General features: G+C 39.5%; 1 pseudogene; it reads right to left on the bottom strand.

Moving 5' to 3' along the window:
• Window positions 1–3,172: 3,172 nt before the first annotated feature.
• On the bottom strand, window positions 3,173–14,236 carry LOC124516272 (RNA-binding protein 25-like; annotated as a pseudogene).
• Between the last annotated feature and the right edge of the window lie 1,671 nt (window positions 14,237–15,907).

Genomic DNA, 15,907 nt, shown 5'->3' with positions numbered 1-15,907 from the left:
CACCTTTCTTTCTTTCTCTCTCTGCTCTCTCTTTAATGATAAACTATACATAAGGTAAAGTTTACCATTTTAACTATTTTTAAGTGTACAGTTCTTTGCCATTCAGTACATTCACACTGTGTGCAACCATCTCCAGAACTATTATCCGTCTCCAGAACTTTTTCTTCATCTCTAATGTTAACTCTATAACCATTAAATAATAACTCCCCATCGTACACTGCCCTAAGTGGTTCTCTTTTTTGTAATAAAATACCCACTAAAACATCAGAAAGCTTTTAATGAGACTGAGTGGATAACTGCAAACAATAAGATATAATTGGGAAAGTGGGCATTTGATGTTAATTTTTTTTTTTTAAGAGAGAAAGAGAGCATGAGTTTGGGAGGGACTGAGAGAGAGGGGGACAGAAGATCTGAAGCAGGATGTGCTTGACATGGGGGCTCATACTCATGAACCTTGAGATCATGACCTGAGCTACAGTCAGAGACTTAAGCAGCTGAGCCACCCAGGTACCCCAAGAAAGTAGGCTTGTGTATGCCACTTCTATTTGTAAAATTATTCAACTGAGGGTATTTTCTTTACAGTGGCTGCTTGATTTCTTATCTGGAAACCTAAAAGCTAAATGGAAAATTTTTTCTTTAGTTTTCTATTCTTCCTCTTAATTTGTACTGAAACAAGCTTTTGTTTCATTCAACTTATTCCTTTAGGGCACTATTTTCCATCTGCTTATTCGAAACTGGAAACCATAATCTTCTTGATCTCCTAATGTGTGTCACCATGATGAATCATATGATAAACAAAAGCTAATGATCCTTTTGGCAGGAAATAAATACAGGAATGGAATGCTCAGTAAACAAAGATCTTTCTCCTTAATTAAATACATTACAATAAAATAGGAAAAGTGAAATAGGTAACTTTTTTCAGAAATGTCTTCAGAAAACTGTGAAACATTTTGTGTTTTCATCATTGTTGACTGCCTTTAATATGTATTAATCTTTACAAACTACCTGAACTCAGATGTTTTAATAAGTGTTACTTTTTGATTACTATTAAAATTTTGTGGTAATATGAAAAAGTAAAGCCCTATGAGTCAGTCGTAGTTGTTTACCCCTGACACTCTAGATTTCATAATCTTAATTCCAAATACACTGATAATTATTAATCCATTTTATTACTGAAACAGAAAAAATGTAAGGAGCCAATAAATCAAACGAATATACAAATCAAAAGAATTATCAAAAAAACCAGAAAACTAGTACCAGATGCAGTTCCTAAGAACTACTAGATTAATGTTAGAAATATCATATTCTTTTTTTTTTAATTTCCTTTTAATATTTATTTGCATATGAGACAGAGAGACAGAGTGAGAGCAGGGGAGGGGCAGAGAAAGAGGGAGACACAGAATCCAAACCAGGCTGCAGGCTCTGAACTGTCAGCCCAGAGCCTAACGTGGGGCTCGAACCCATAAACCATGAGATCATGACTTGAGCCAAAGTTGGACGCTCAATGAACTGAGCCACCCAGGGGCCCCTCATACATTCTTTACTGTGAATAATGTAGGGGAAAAAAAGTAATTGAGATGTGTGGTTGTACAGCATACATGGGGTAGAGATTACATAGAGGTGGGGTTTTTTTAATTTTCTTTTTAATTCATATAGTATTGTATTGCTGTAAGAAAGAAATAATCCTTGATACATAACAGTAAAGAGATCTCAGATACTTGAATTTGAATTAGAGCAATTGGATTTCAAGAAAGCTGCTTTCTTAGAAAATCTCTCCCAGCCTCAAATTTTTATTTTATTCACATTTAGGTAAAAGGAAATAATAATTTTAGAAAGAGAAATTGCTACTTTATAAGTAAAATTTTCCTGTAATTTCTTTTTTCTTCTTGATTAAAGATTTTTTCTCTACTGTAGACTTTGGAAGTCCTAACTTTCAATTAACTTTCCAGCCACCATTGAAAGTTTATTTTACGTGAAAGTGAAGTGGCTTTCTTTCATGTTTCAACTAAATTTTAATTACTGTATTCTGTGTGTTGGAAAGAGTGTAGGATTACATGTTGCCTTGGGAAAGATATCACAAGATGTAGGACAACAAATATAATTTTATTCTTGTCATGGCCTTGCTTAAAAACTCTCATTTTACACAGAATGAAATCTAAATCATTGATCCAGCATTCGGGACCTACTGTGAGCTAATTGCATCCTTTATCTTCCCAACCTCATCTCCTTCCTATTCTACGCTAGCTAGACTGCTCACGTAAATCACAGCCTCTTCAAAATTTAGAGGAGAATTTTCTGAGGAGTCAATCTTTTACTTAAGCAGTCTCTTTTCAGAATTCTTTTTTTTCTGGACACTCAAATTCTGACATTCCTTCAAGGTATAGCTCAAGTACCACTTTCTTCCTTAAGCATAGTAATCATTTGGTAATATCTTCCTGCAACTCTCCGCACTGAATGTACCTTTACCTCTTTAAGAATTCTCTTCATTCTATTTATATTGTGTTCTTTATCTTATGTTTCAGATCTGCCTCTTCAGTCCTGAGTAATAAAGACATTGTTAGAGGTATACTCAAGTAGAAAATACATGGGTGTTAAATTCAGATATAGCTAATTGGTGTGTATGAATTTTGCATTTCCCTCTTGCTAGCTAGCTGTGTGACCTTGTGCCAGTTAAACTTCTATACCACAATTATCTGTAAAATGAAGAGAATTCCATCTGTCTTGCAATGTTAATTTGATAGTTAGAGATAAAATATGTAAAGCATATGGTACTATTACATAGTAGGTGCTCAACAAATTATTATGCATAGTTGATTTTTAATCCCCATTCAAGTGGTAGCCACCAATAGGCATCCCTGTTGAGTTAATTTGCACTTTTTTTGGGGGGGGTCATTTTAATACTTACAAAAAGTAAAACAAGATTATATCAGATAGGCTGTGTACAGTAGCTGTGGCTTACAAAACATACCAGTAATTTTTACCTGGTGAGTATAAAGAGAACCAAGGGTGTACACAGGGCATCACCACATTAAAGGACAAAAAAATTCACATTTTCTACATTGGAAAAAAAAAGCACAGATCTCCAAATGTCTCTGAAGACCGAAAAAGTCAAAGTTTTCTGAAGGGTGGAAAAGAAGAAATCTGAAACAAAACTCTAAATGTAAAAAGATTTTTACTTCACAAGACCAATTTTCTTGGCTTCTGTTTCATATATATCAACAATCTCCACATTTTGACTATAAAAACTTCTGCTTTTTCATCAAGTACCATGGCAACACCATCTAAAATGCCCTGAGGTGGATTATGAACCATAACCTTAGAACAAACAAAATAAACTATTGTAGCTTCTTCTTCACCTATGTATTTTATAATTTTCTTATTAATCCATGGTCTAATCCATCGTTCCATCAATATAGAATCCACAATAGACCAGTCCAGGGGATAAGCAAAGAGCTCAGGTTTGGCCATAGGGATTTTCTCAATGAGACCTTAATGTGTTTGAGCTTTTCTTCAGTGTTTACAGTGCCTTTGGCAGCATTTTTATCATCTTCACCATAATCCATCTTCCATTTTTATCATCTTCACCAAAAGTTTCCTTTTTAGGGATACATCATCACTGTCTTCATCCTCAAATTTGTTAAAGACACTATCTATGGGGAGTTTCTTTCTCTTCACAGAATTAGGTTGACCAGGACTATTGGAAACACCCAGTTTAACACTTAGCTCTATTTTTGGCCCATGTTCCTCAAGTTGCTGTTGATCTGGTGAATTTTCATGAGGAATAACAGTACCACAAGGAGACTCCTCCCCAACAGTGTTGGGGGTTGCATTGCCACTGGCAGAGGAAACAGATGGAGCAGAACTAATGGGCCTCAGAGTTGGTTTGAGACAGGGCTTTTGCTCTGACTCTTCTTCCTCTTCCATTGGTTCCTCCCATTTTTCTTCTTTTTCTTGTTTTTCTTCTTCCTCTTGCTCTGATTCTGGTTCTTGTTTTATCTGTGATTGTCTGCACAATTCAGCCTCTTGTTCCATCATCTGGATCCCGGTGCCCTTCAGCCAGAAAGGCACTGCCTGATTTCCTCTAGCTCTTCCTTCTCTTTTTCTGTCCCGTTCATCTGCTTCCATTTCCTTTTGCCTACCAGGCAACCTTCTCTGAAGACCGCTTCCTCTGTAATATTTGGGATCGTCTCTATCATCATCATAATCTTCTAAGAATTCTTTTAGTCATTTAGCTTCTTTTGCCATTTATCTTCTTCTTTCTTCTCTTTCAGCCTCTTTCTCATACTCCTGGGTTTTCTTCTGTTCTCAGATTTCCCAATTCTTAAGGTACTCTTGGTAAGCAGCTTCTTTCTCTCAGAGTTTTCTTTCAAGTTTTCTTTGTTCATAAGCATCTTCTTTGTCCTCTCCTCAGACCCACTTCTTGTCTCTCTCTCTCTCTCTTTCCCATTCCTTTTCTCACTCTCACTCCTGTTCTCTCTCTCTCTCTCTTACCTGCTCCAGTTCCCTTTCATGATCTTGCTCTTTTGTCTTGATCAACTCTGATCTGATCATGGTCCTGGTCTCTCTCTTTTGTGCGGTCACGATCCCCATCCCATTCTTATTCCTGCCCTCGTTCCTTCTCTTTTTCTATATCGTATTCTTAAAGTTCTCATTTGACTGTTAAGTTGGATCTAACCTGCCTCTTATGGGGGTCCTGAAGGACATCTTGTGTGACTAGGAAATCCTAGTAACCTAAGGTTCTCAAAGGCGATGATTTTGCCCCCAGTTTTGCCCCCAGGATATATGGCTTTGTCTGGAGACAGTTTTGTTTGTCACAGCTGGAAGAAAGTATTTACTGGGTAGAGGCCAGGGATGCTGCTAAATAGTCTATAGTGAACAGGACAAAAAATCCAGTCCAAAATGTCAGTAGTACTGAGGTTGAGAAACCCTGCTTTAAATTCATTGTCCTTTGGACTCTGAAAAGACAGCAGAGTCAAAAGTCTAGGATTAAGGAGTTCTGGGTTCTAGTTTCAGTTCTGTTGACTACAAGTGGTGCACTGCAGGACAAGTCACTTAACTTACTTCTCTATCCTCTGTGCTTCCTACAATGTAAATTAGCTATGGATCTGTCCAGTACAGTAGTCATTAGCCACATGTGTCTTTTAAATTAAAATTAAATAAAACTAAAAATTAATTTCCCTGTTGCACAAGTCCCATTGCAATTGTTTAATAGAAATATATGGCTAATGGCTACTGCACTGAACAACACAGATGTGGAACGTTTCCATCGTTGCAGAAATTTCTTTTAAAAATGTTTTAATCTTTATTTATTTTTGAGAGAGAGACAGAGCATGAGCAGGGGAGGGACAGAGAGATGGAGACAGAATCTGAAGCAGTCTCCAGGCTCTGAGCTGTCAATAGAGCCTGATGCAGGGCTCGAACTCATGGACCCCAAAATCATGACCTGACCCGAAGTCGGACAGTTAACCAACCGAGCCACCCAGGATCCCCCCATCATTGCAGAAATTTCTGTTGAACAGTGCTTGTCAAGAATTTTGGTTAGGGACTAGGAAGATGGCGGCGTAGGAGGACGCTGGGCTTACCGCGCGTCCTGCTGATCACTTAGATTCCACCTACACCTGCCTAAATAACCCAGAAAACCGCCAGAGGATTAGCAGAACAGAGTCACCGGACCCAAGTGCAGACGAGAGGCCCACGGAAGAGGGTAGGAAGGGCGGCGAGGCGGTGCGCGCTCCACGGACTGGCGGGAGGGAGCCGGGGCGGAGGGGCGGCTCGCCGGCCAAGCAGAGCCCCCGAGTCCGGCTTGCAAAAGCGGAGGGGCCTGACGGACTGTGTTCCGACAGCAAGCGCGACTTAGCGTCTGGGAGGTCATAAGTTAACAGCTCTGCTCAGAAAGCGGGAAGGCTGGAGGACAAAGGGAGGGTGAGCTGCGGAGCCCCCGGACGACAGAGCTCAGTTTGGCGGGGAACAAAGGCGCTCTCCAGCGCCATCTCCCCCGCCCATCCCCCAGCCAAAATCCCAAAGGGAACCGGCTCCGGCCAGGGAAATTGCTCGCTCCGCGCGAACACCCAACTCTGTGCTTCTGCGGAGCCAAACCTCCGGCAGCGATCTGACTCCCTCCGGCTGCACAGGGCCCCTCCTGAAGTGGATCACCTAAGGAGAAGCGAGCTAAGCCTGCCCCCCCTGCCGCCGTGCACCTTGCCTTCCCACCCCAGCTAATACGCCAGATCCCCAGCATCACAAGCCTGGCAGTGTGCAAGTAGCCCAGACGGGCCACGCCACCCCACCCCACAGTGAATCCCGCCCCTAGGAGAGGGGAAGAGAAGGCACACACCAGTCTGACTGTGGCCCCAGCGGTGGGCTGGGGGCAGACATCAGGTCGGACTGCGGCCCCGCCCACCAACTCCAGTTATACACCACAGCACAGGGGAAGTGCCCTGCAGGCCCTCACCACACCAGGGACTATCCAAAATGACCAAGCGGAAGAATTCCCCCCAGAAGAATCTCCAGGAAATAACAACAGCTAATGAGCTGATCAAAAAGGATTTAAATAATATAACAGAAAGTGAATTTAGAATAATAGTCATAAAATTAATCGCTGGGCTGGAAAACAGCATACAGGACAGCAGAGAATCTCTTGCTACAGACATCAGGGGACTAATGAACAGGCACGAGGAGCTGAAAAACGCTTTAAAGGAAATGGAAAACAAAATGCAAACCGCCACAGCTCGGATGGAAGAGGCAGAGGAGAGAATAGGTGAACTAGAAGATAAAGTTATGGAAAAAGAGGAAGCTGAGAAAAAGAGAGATAAAAAAATCCAGGAGTATGAGGGGAAAATTAGAGAACTAAGTGATACACTAAAAAGAAATAATTTACGCATAATTGGTATCCCAGAGGAGGAAGAGAGAGGGAAAGGTGCTGAAGGGGTACTTGAAGAAATCATAGCTGAGAACTTCCCTGAACTGGGGAAGGAAAAAGGCATTGAAATCCAAGAGGCACAGAGAACTCCCTTCAGACGTAACTTGAATCGATCTTCTGCACGACATATCATAGTGAAACTGGCAAAATACAAGGATAAAGAGAAAATTCTGAAAGCAGCAAGGGGTAAACGTGCCCTCACATATAAAGGGAGACCTATAAGACTCGTGACTGATCTCTCTTTTGAAACTTGGCAGGCCAGAAAGAATTGGCACGAGATTTTCAGGGTGCTAGACAGCAAAAATATGCAGCCAAGAATCCTTTATCCAGCAAGTCTGTCATTTAGAATAGAAGGAGAGATAAAGGTCTTCCCAAACAAACAAAAACTGAAGGAATTTGTCACCACTAAACCAGCCCTACAAGAGATCCTAAGGGGGACCCTGTGAGACAAAGTACCAGAGACATCACTACAAGCATAAAACATACAGACATCACAATGACTCTAAACCCGTATCTTTCTATAATAACACTGAATGTAAATGGATTAAATGCGCCAACCAAAAGACATAGGGTATCAGAATGGATAAAAAAACAAGACCCATCTATTTGCTGTCTACAAGAGACTCATTTTAGACCTGAGGACACCTTTAGATTGAGAGTGAGGGGATGGAGAACTATTTATCATGCTACTGGAAGCCAGAAGAAAGCTGGAGTAGCCATACTTATATCAGACAAACTAGACTTTAAATTAAAGGCTGTAACAAGAGATGAAGAAGGACATTATATAATAGTTACAGGGTCTATCCATCAGGAAGAGCTAACAATTATAAATGTCTATGCGCCGAATACCGGAGCCCCCAAATATATAAAACAATTACTCATAAACAGAAGCAACCTTATTGATAAGAATGTGGTAATTGCTGGGGACTTTAACACCCCACTTACAGAAATGGATAGATCATCTAGACACACGGTCAATAAAGAAACAAGGGCCCTGAATGAGACACTGGATCAGATGGACTTGACAGATCTATTTAGAACTCTGCATCCCAAAGCAACAGAATATACTTTCTTCTCGAGTGCACATGGAACATTCTCCAAGATAGATCATATACTGGGTCACAAATCAGCCCTTCATAAGTTTACAAGAATTGAAATTATACCATGCATACTTTCAGACCACAATGCTATGAAGCTTGAAGTCAACCACAGGAAAAAGTCTGGAAAACCTCCAAAAGCATGGAGGTTAAAGAACACCCTACTCACGAATGAGTGGGTCAACCAGGCAATTAGAGAAGAAATCAAAAAATATATGGAAACAAACGAAAATGAAAATACAACAATCCAAACGCTTTGGGACGCAGCGAAGGCAGTCCTGAGAGGAAAATACATCGCAATCCAGGCCTATCTCAAGAAACAAGAAAAATCCCAAATACAAAATCTAACAGCACACCTAAAGGAAATAGAAGCAGAACAGCAAAGGCAGCCTAAACCCAGCAGAAGAAGAGAAATAATAAAGATCAGAGCAGAAATAAACAATATAGAATCTAAAAAAACTGTAGAGCAGATCAACGAAACCAAGAGTTGGTTTTTTGAAAAAATAAACAAAATTGACAAACCTCTAGCCAGGCTTCTCAAAAAGAAAAGGGAGATGACCCAAATAGATAAAATCATGAATGAAAATGGAATGATTACAACCAATCCCTCAGAGATACAAACAATTATCAGGGAATACTATGAAAAATTATATGCCAACAAATTGGACAACCTGGAAGAAATGGACAAATTCCTGAACACCCACACTCTTCCAAAACTCAATCAGGAGGAAATAGAAAGCTTGAACAGACCCATAACCAGCGAAGAAATTGAATCGGTTATCAAAAATCTCCCAACAAATAAGAGTCCAGGACCAGATGGCTTCCCAGGGGAGTTCTACCAGACGTTTAAAGCAGAGATAATACCTATCCTTCTCAAGCTATTCCAAGAAATAGAAAGGGAAGGAAAACTTCCAGACTCATTCTATGAAGCCAGTATTACTTTGATTCCTAAACCAGACAGAGACCCAGTAAAAAAAGAGAACTACAGGCCAATATCCCTGATGAATATGGATGCCAAAATTCTCAATAAGATACTAGCAAATCGAATTCAACAGCATATAAAAAGAATTATTCACCATGATCAAGTGGGATTCATTCCTGGGATGCAGGGCTGGTTCAACATTCGCAAATCAATCAACGTGATACATCACATTAACAAAAAAAAAGAGAAGAACCATATGATCCTGTCAATCGATGCAGAAAAGGCCTTTGATAAAATCCAGCACCCTTTCTTAATAAAAACCCTTGAGAAAGTCGGGATAGAAGGAACATACTTAAAGATCATAAAAGCCATTTATGAAAAGCCCACAGCTAACATCATCCTCAACGGGGAAAAACTGAGAGCTTTTTCCCTGAGATCAGGAACACGACAGGGATGCCCACTCTCACCGTTGTTATTTAACATAGTGCTGGAAGTTCTAGCATCAGCAATCAGACAACAAAAGGAAATCAAAGGCATCAAAATTGGCAAAGATGAAGTCAAGCTTTCGCTTTTTGCAGATGACATGATATTATACATGGAAAATCCGATAGACTCCACCAAAAGTCTGCTAGAACTGATACATGAATTCAGCAAAGTTGCAGGATACAAAATCAATGTACAGAAATCAGTTGCATTCTTATACACTAACAATGAAGCAACAGAAAGACAAATAAAGAAACTGATCCCATTCACAATTGCACCAAAAAGCATAAAATACCTAGGAATAAATCTAACCAAAGATGTAAAGGATCTGTATGCTGAAAATTATAGAAAGCTTATGAAGGTAATTGAAGAAGATTTAAAGAAATGGAAAGACATTCCCTGCTCATGGATTGGAAAAATAAATATTGTCAAAATGTCAATTCTACCCAAAGCTATCTACACATTCAATGCAATCCCAATCAAAATTGCACCAGCATTCTTCTCGAAACTAGAACAAGCAATCCTAAAATTCATATGGAACCACAAAAGGCCCCGAATAGCCAAAGGAATTTTGAAGAAGAAGACCAAAGCAGGAGGCATCACAATCCCAGACTTCAGCCTCTACTACAAAGCTGTCATCATCAAGACAGCATGGTATTGGCACAAAAACAGACACACAGACCAATGGAATAGAATAGAAACCCCAGAACTAGACCCACAAACATATGGCCAACTCATCTTTGACAAAGCAGGAAAGAACATCCAATGGAAAAAAGACAGCCTCTTTAACAAATGGTGCTGGGAGAACTGGACAGCAACATGCAGAAGGTTGAAACTAGACCACTTTCTCACACCATTTACAAAAATAAACTCAAAATGGATAAAGGACCTAAATGTGAGACAGGAAACCATCAGAACCTTAGAGGAGAAAGCAGGAAAAGACCTCTCTGACCTCAGCCGTAGCAATCTCTTACTCGACACATCCCCAAAGGCAAGGGAATTAAAAGCAAAAGTGAATTACTGGGACCTTATGAAGATAAAAAGCTTCTGCACAGCAAAGGAAACAACCAACAAAACTAAAAGGCAACCAACGGAATGGGAAAAGATATTTGCAAATGACATATCGGACAAAGGGCTAGTATCTAAAATCTATAAAGAGCTCACCAAACTCCACACCCGAAAAACAAATAACCCAGTGAAGAAATGGGCAGAAAACATGAATAGACACTTCTCTAAAGAAGACATCCAGATGGCCAACAGGCACATGAAAAGATGTTCAGCGTCGCTCCTTATCAGGGAAATACAAATCAAAACCACACTCAGGTATCACCTCACGCCAGTCAGAGTGGCCAAAATGAACAAATCAGGAGACTATAGATGCTGGAGAGGATGTGGAGAAACGGGAACCCTCTTGCACTGTTGGTGGGAATGCAAATTGGTGCAGCCGCTCTGGAAAACAGTGTGGAGGTTCCTCAGAAAATTAAAAATAGACCTACCCTATGACCCAGCAATAGCACTGCTAGGAATCTACCCAAGGGATACAGGAGTACTGATGCATAGGGGCACTTGTACCCCAATGTTCATAGCAGCACTCTCAACAATAGCCAAATTATGGAAAGAGCCTAAATGTCCATCAACTGATGAATGGATAAAGAAATTGTGGTTTATATACACAATGGAATACTACGTGGCAATGAGAAAAAATGAAATATGGCCTTTTGTAGCAACGTGGATGGAACTGGAGAGTGTGATGCTAAGTGAAATAAGCCATACAGAGAAAGACAGATACCATATGGTTTCACTCTTATGTGGATCCTGAGAAACTCAACAGGAACCCATGGGGGAGGGGAAGGGAGAAAAAAAAAAAAAAGACGTTAGAGTGGGAGAGAGCCAAAGCATAAGAGACTGTTAAAAACTGAGAACAAACTGAGGGTTGATGGGGGGTGGGAGGGAGGGGCGGGTGGGTGATGGGTATTGAGGAGGGCACCTTTTGGGATGAGCACTGGGTGTTGTATGGAAACCAATTTGGCAATAAACTTAAAAAAAAAAAAAAAAAAAAAAAAAAAAAAAAGCAAAAAGCTCTATTGTAGGAGGTAGGAAACGACTCCTTTCAAAAACACGCATGTCCTAAAAATCCCTGGCACTCATGAATACATAATGGTGGAAGGGTCTTTGCCGAAGTGGCTAAAGGTGGGGATCTTGAGAGGTGGAGATTACTTTTAATTATCCAGGTGTGCCCTAATCAAACGAGTTCTTCAAAGCCAGAATGTTTCTCCACTTTGTTCAGAGGGAGACGTAGGTGGACGAAGCATGACATAGAGACGACGCTGCTGGCTTTGAAGGTGGAGAAAGGGCGTCACAAGCCAAGAATGAAAGCCTCTGAAAGTAAGAAAGAACAAGGGGGAAGAAAATGGATTCTCCCCCAGAACCTTCAGGAAGGAACGCAGCTCTGCCAACCCTTTCATTTTACCCCCATCTGACCCATGTCAGACTCTGACCGACACATAATGAATGTGTGTTGTTTTAAGCCACTAAGTGTGTGGTCATGCATTAAGGCAGATACATCTCTTTTGTGTTGTTTGGGCATACCACAGTTTATAGGTCCACCAGGATATTTCCAAACATGGCGTTGCCACCTAGCAAGTCCATGCTGAAAATGTAGACCTAAAACTTGGCATCAGGTTTGAGGAAGAAAAAGGAATTCATTACTAAAATGCATATAACATATTTGTGATTAAATTAAGTGATACACTGAAAAAAAAAAAAAAAAAAAAAAAAAAAAAAAAAAGAATTTTGGTTACATTCAAATTCAGGCCTTGATTTTTCAATATTTAAAACGGACATATTGAATTACATGATCTCTAATGTAACTTCCAGCTTTCCAGTTTTGTGATCCCAATTTTTTTAAGTAAACTCTATGTCACATGTGGGGCTTAAACTCACGACCCTGAGATCAAAAGTCACATGCTCTGCTGACTGAACCAGCCAGACACTTCTAGTTTTGTGATTCTAAATGAGAATACGTAAGTAATGTACCTTAATAAAATAATTATAAATGGGTGGCTAAGGAATTTTGGAAACACCCACATTCTAATCAGTGTAATCATAGAGTGTTTGTATTAGCATGTCTGACACTGAAGCTTAGACAATTTTATGGTACCTACCGAAAAGGTATGGACAGGACTTCCAGTTTCTGGATCAGCATGTAAAGATCTTGAAAGTCATCACTCCATCCTAATACCACCTGAAAAGCGGAACAAACAAAACAGCTTAGCTCCATCAGAGATGTGAGGTTACAGGGTAAAAAACTACCCCCAAAATTGGAGCGACAGGCAAATACTGAGAATTACAGTTTACCAGAGCAGAAATCCTGAGCAGAACCCTCAACTGGAACCCATACTGTGATAGGAAAATCTAAACTATAATTGATGAATTGCTGGGGGCTCAAAGCAGGTAAGTCTGAGAGTTAAAAACTCTAGGGGAGTGCAGTCATGGTGGGGGGCATAATTTTGTGAGTTTTATTTCTAGGAGCTCAACCAGCTTCTCAAAGTAAATATTGGAGAAAAATCCCCTCATGGCTCTGGCAGGGGAAGGGGGAAAGGAACCCTTTTCAAATAACCAGAGCATTCTTTCTTTTCTTTTTAACAAGGCCCACCATCAAGAGAAATTATTTTACCAGAGCCTAACTGATCCGGTGGTTAGGGAAATACCCAACTCCAGCCCATCCTTTCCCACTTAAGTGGGGGAAAAACTTAGAAACACTTATGAAGTTCACAGTTCAAAGGCACAAGCTCACTAAAGACTGAGACCTAATGATAGGACTATAGAAAGCTTCCCTTACCCTAACATCTTACCACCTCACTAAAGAAAAGTCCTATTTATTGCAGTTCCTTTTACCCAGCACATCACGTCTGGATATTAAAAATTTACAAGGCATACTAAAAGGCAAAAAACAATTTGAAGAGACAGACTAAGCATCATAACCAGACTCATAATATGGCAGGATGTTGAGAATTATCAGAAAGGGAATTTAAAAAATTGTGATTAATATGCTAATAGGTACAAAAAAGAGATATACAGCATAAACAGAAAGATGGAAATTCTAAGATTCAAAAAGAGATGCTACAGATCAAAAGCACCATAACAGCAATGAAACATGACTTTTATCAGTAGATGACATGGCTAAGACCCTTTGAGCTTGAGGATATGTTAATAGAAACTTCCAAAATGGGAAGCAAACAGAAAAAAGACTGAACAAATCAGAACAGAATATCCAAGAACTGTGGGACAACAACAAAAAGTGTAATGTGTGGAATGAGAATACAAGAGGAGGAAGAAAGGAACAGAAGAAATATTTGAAGCAATGAAGACTGAGAATTTCCCCAAAGTAAGGACAGACACCATATCACAGATCCAGAAATCTCAGAGAACACCAAGCAGGATAAATGCCCTCCCAAAAAAGCTACACCTAGGCATATCATATTCAAACATTAGAAAACCAATGATAAAGAAAAATCTTGAAAGAAGCCAGAGGGGAAAATATACCATCTATAGAGGAGCAAAGATAAAAACTGCATCTGACTTCATTTCAGAAACCATGCAAGCAAGTAGAGAGTGGAGTGAAATATTTAAAGTACTGAGAGAGGGCACCTGGGGGGCTCAGTCGGTTAAGTGTCTGACTCTTGATTTCAGCTCAGGTCATCATAGTTCGTGGGTTCGAGCCCACATTGGGCTCTGCACTGACAGCGTGGAACCTGTTTGGGATTCTGTCTCCCTCTCTCTCTCTCTCTGTCCCTACCCCTCTTGCTCTCTATCTCTCTCAAAATGAAGCTCAAATGGATAAACATTAAAAAAAACAACAAAAAGGAAAAAGAAAAAAAAATAAAGCACTGAAAGAAAAAAACACAGGTAGAATTCTGTACCTGTGAAATTATCCTTCAAAAGTAAAAGGGAAATAAAGACTTTCTTAGACAAAATAAATACATAAATAAATAATAGAAAAGGGAAATTCTTCCCTTGCAAGAAATGTTAAAAGAAGTTCTTCAGAGAGAAGAAAAATGATAGAGGCCAGATACTCTGGTCTACATAAAGAAAAGAAAAGCATCAGAGAAAGAATAAGTGAAGGTAAAATAAAACTTTGTTTTTCTTATTTTTAATTGATCTAACAATTGTTTAAAATAATAGCTACAATATGTTCAGTTATGTGTGTTTATGTATATATGCATATGCATGCTTATGTATAAGTGAAATGAATAATGCAAGGGATGGAGAGAGGAATTGGGAAATATTTTGTTATTATAAGGCTCTTGCAATGCCTGTGAAAAAGTATAGGGTTATGTAAAACTGGATTTGGATTAGTTGTAAATGTATATTGCAAACTCTAGGCAACCACTAAAGAAAAAAATAGAGGAGAGGAAATGGAATTATATAAACTATTCAGTTAGGGGCACCTGGGTGGCTCAGTTGGTTAAGTGTCTGACATTAGCTCAGGTCACGATCTCACGGTTTGTGGGTTCAAGCCCCGTGTCGGGCTCTGTGCTGACACCTAGAGCCTGGAGCCTGCTTTGGATTCTCTCTCTCTCTCTCTCTCTCTCTCTCTCTCTCTCTCTCTCTCTCTCTTCTCTCTCTCTCTCTCTCTGTTCCTGTCTTATTCCTGCTCTCTCTCTCTCTCTCTGTTCCTGTCTTATTCCTGCTCTCTCTCTCTCTCTTTCAAAAGTAAACGTTAAAAAAATTAAAAAAAAAATAAAATATTCAGTTAAAACCATAAAAGGAGGAAAAAGTGGAAGGAAAAATATTAACAAAGAATAAGGGCAACAAATAAAATCCAGTAACAAAGATGGTACATATTAGTACACAATATCAATAATCACTTTAAATACCAATTGGCTAAATACACTATTTAAAAGACAAAGATTGTTGGGGCACCTGGGTGACTCAGTTGGTTATGAGTCTGACTTTTGGTTTCAGCTCAAGTCATGATCTCACAGTTTGTGGGTTCGAGTCCCACATTGGGCTCTGCACTGACAGTACTCGGAGGCTGCTTGGGATATTCTCTCTCTCTCTCTTTCTCTACCTCTCTCTGCCTCTCCCCCCTGCTCATGCATGCACTTTCAGTCTCTCTCTCTCAAAATAAATAAACTTAAAAAAAATATTTTTTTAATTGTCAAAGTGGATCAAAAAATAAGACTCAACTATATGTCATCAAAAAGCAACCCATTTTAAATACAAAAAGACCCATATAGATGAAAAATAAATGTATGGAGAAAGATAAACCATCCTAACACTAAATAAAAGAAAGCAGGAATAGCTATATTAATTTCAGATAGAACAGACTTCAGAGCAAGGAAATTTATCAGGGATAAAGAGGGGCATTACATAATGATAAAGGGGCCAATTATACAGGATATAATAATTCATAATTTGTATGTTCTTTTTTAAAAATTTTTTCCTAATGTTTATTAATTTTTGAGAGAGAGAAACAGAGTG

Source organism: Lynx rufus, unplaced genomic scaffold (genome assembly GCF_022079265.1).
Source record: "Lynx rufus isolate CCGP_SWC_20201006 ecotype Redwood Valley unplaced genomic scaffold, mLynRuf1.p SCAF_2, whole genome shotgun sequence".
Lineage (NCBI taxonomy): Eukaryota > Metazoa > Chordata > Mammalia > Carnivora > Felidae > Lynx > Lynx rufus.
Note: the sequence above shows the minus strand (reverse complement) of the source record. Positions and strands in the feature narration are given on the sequence as shown.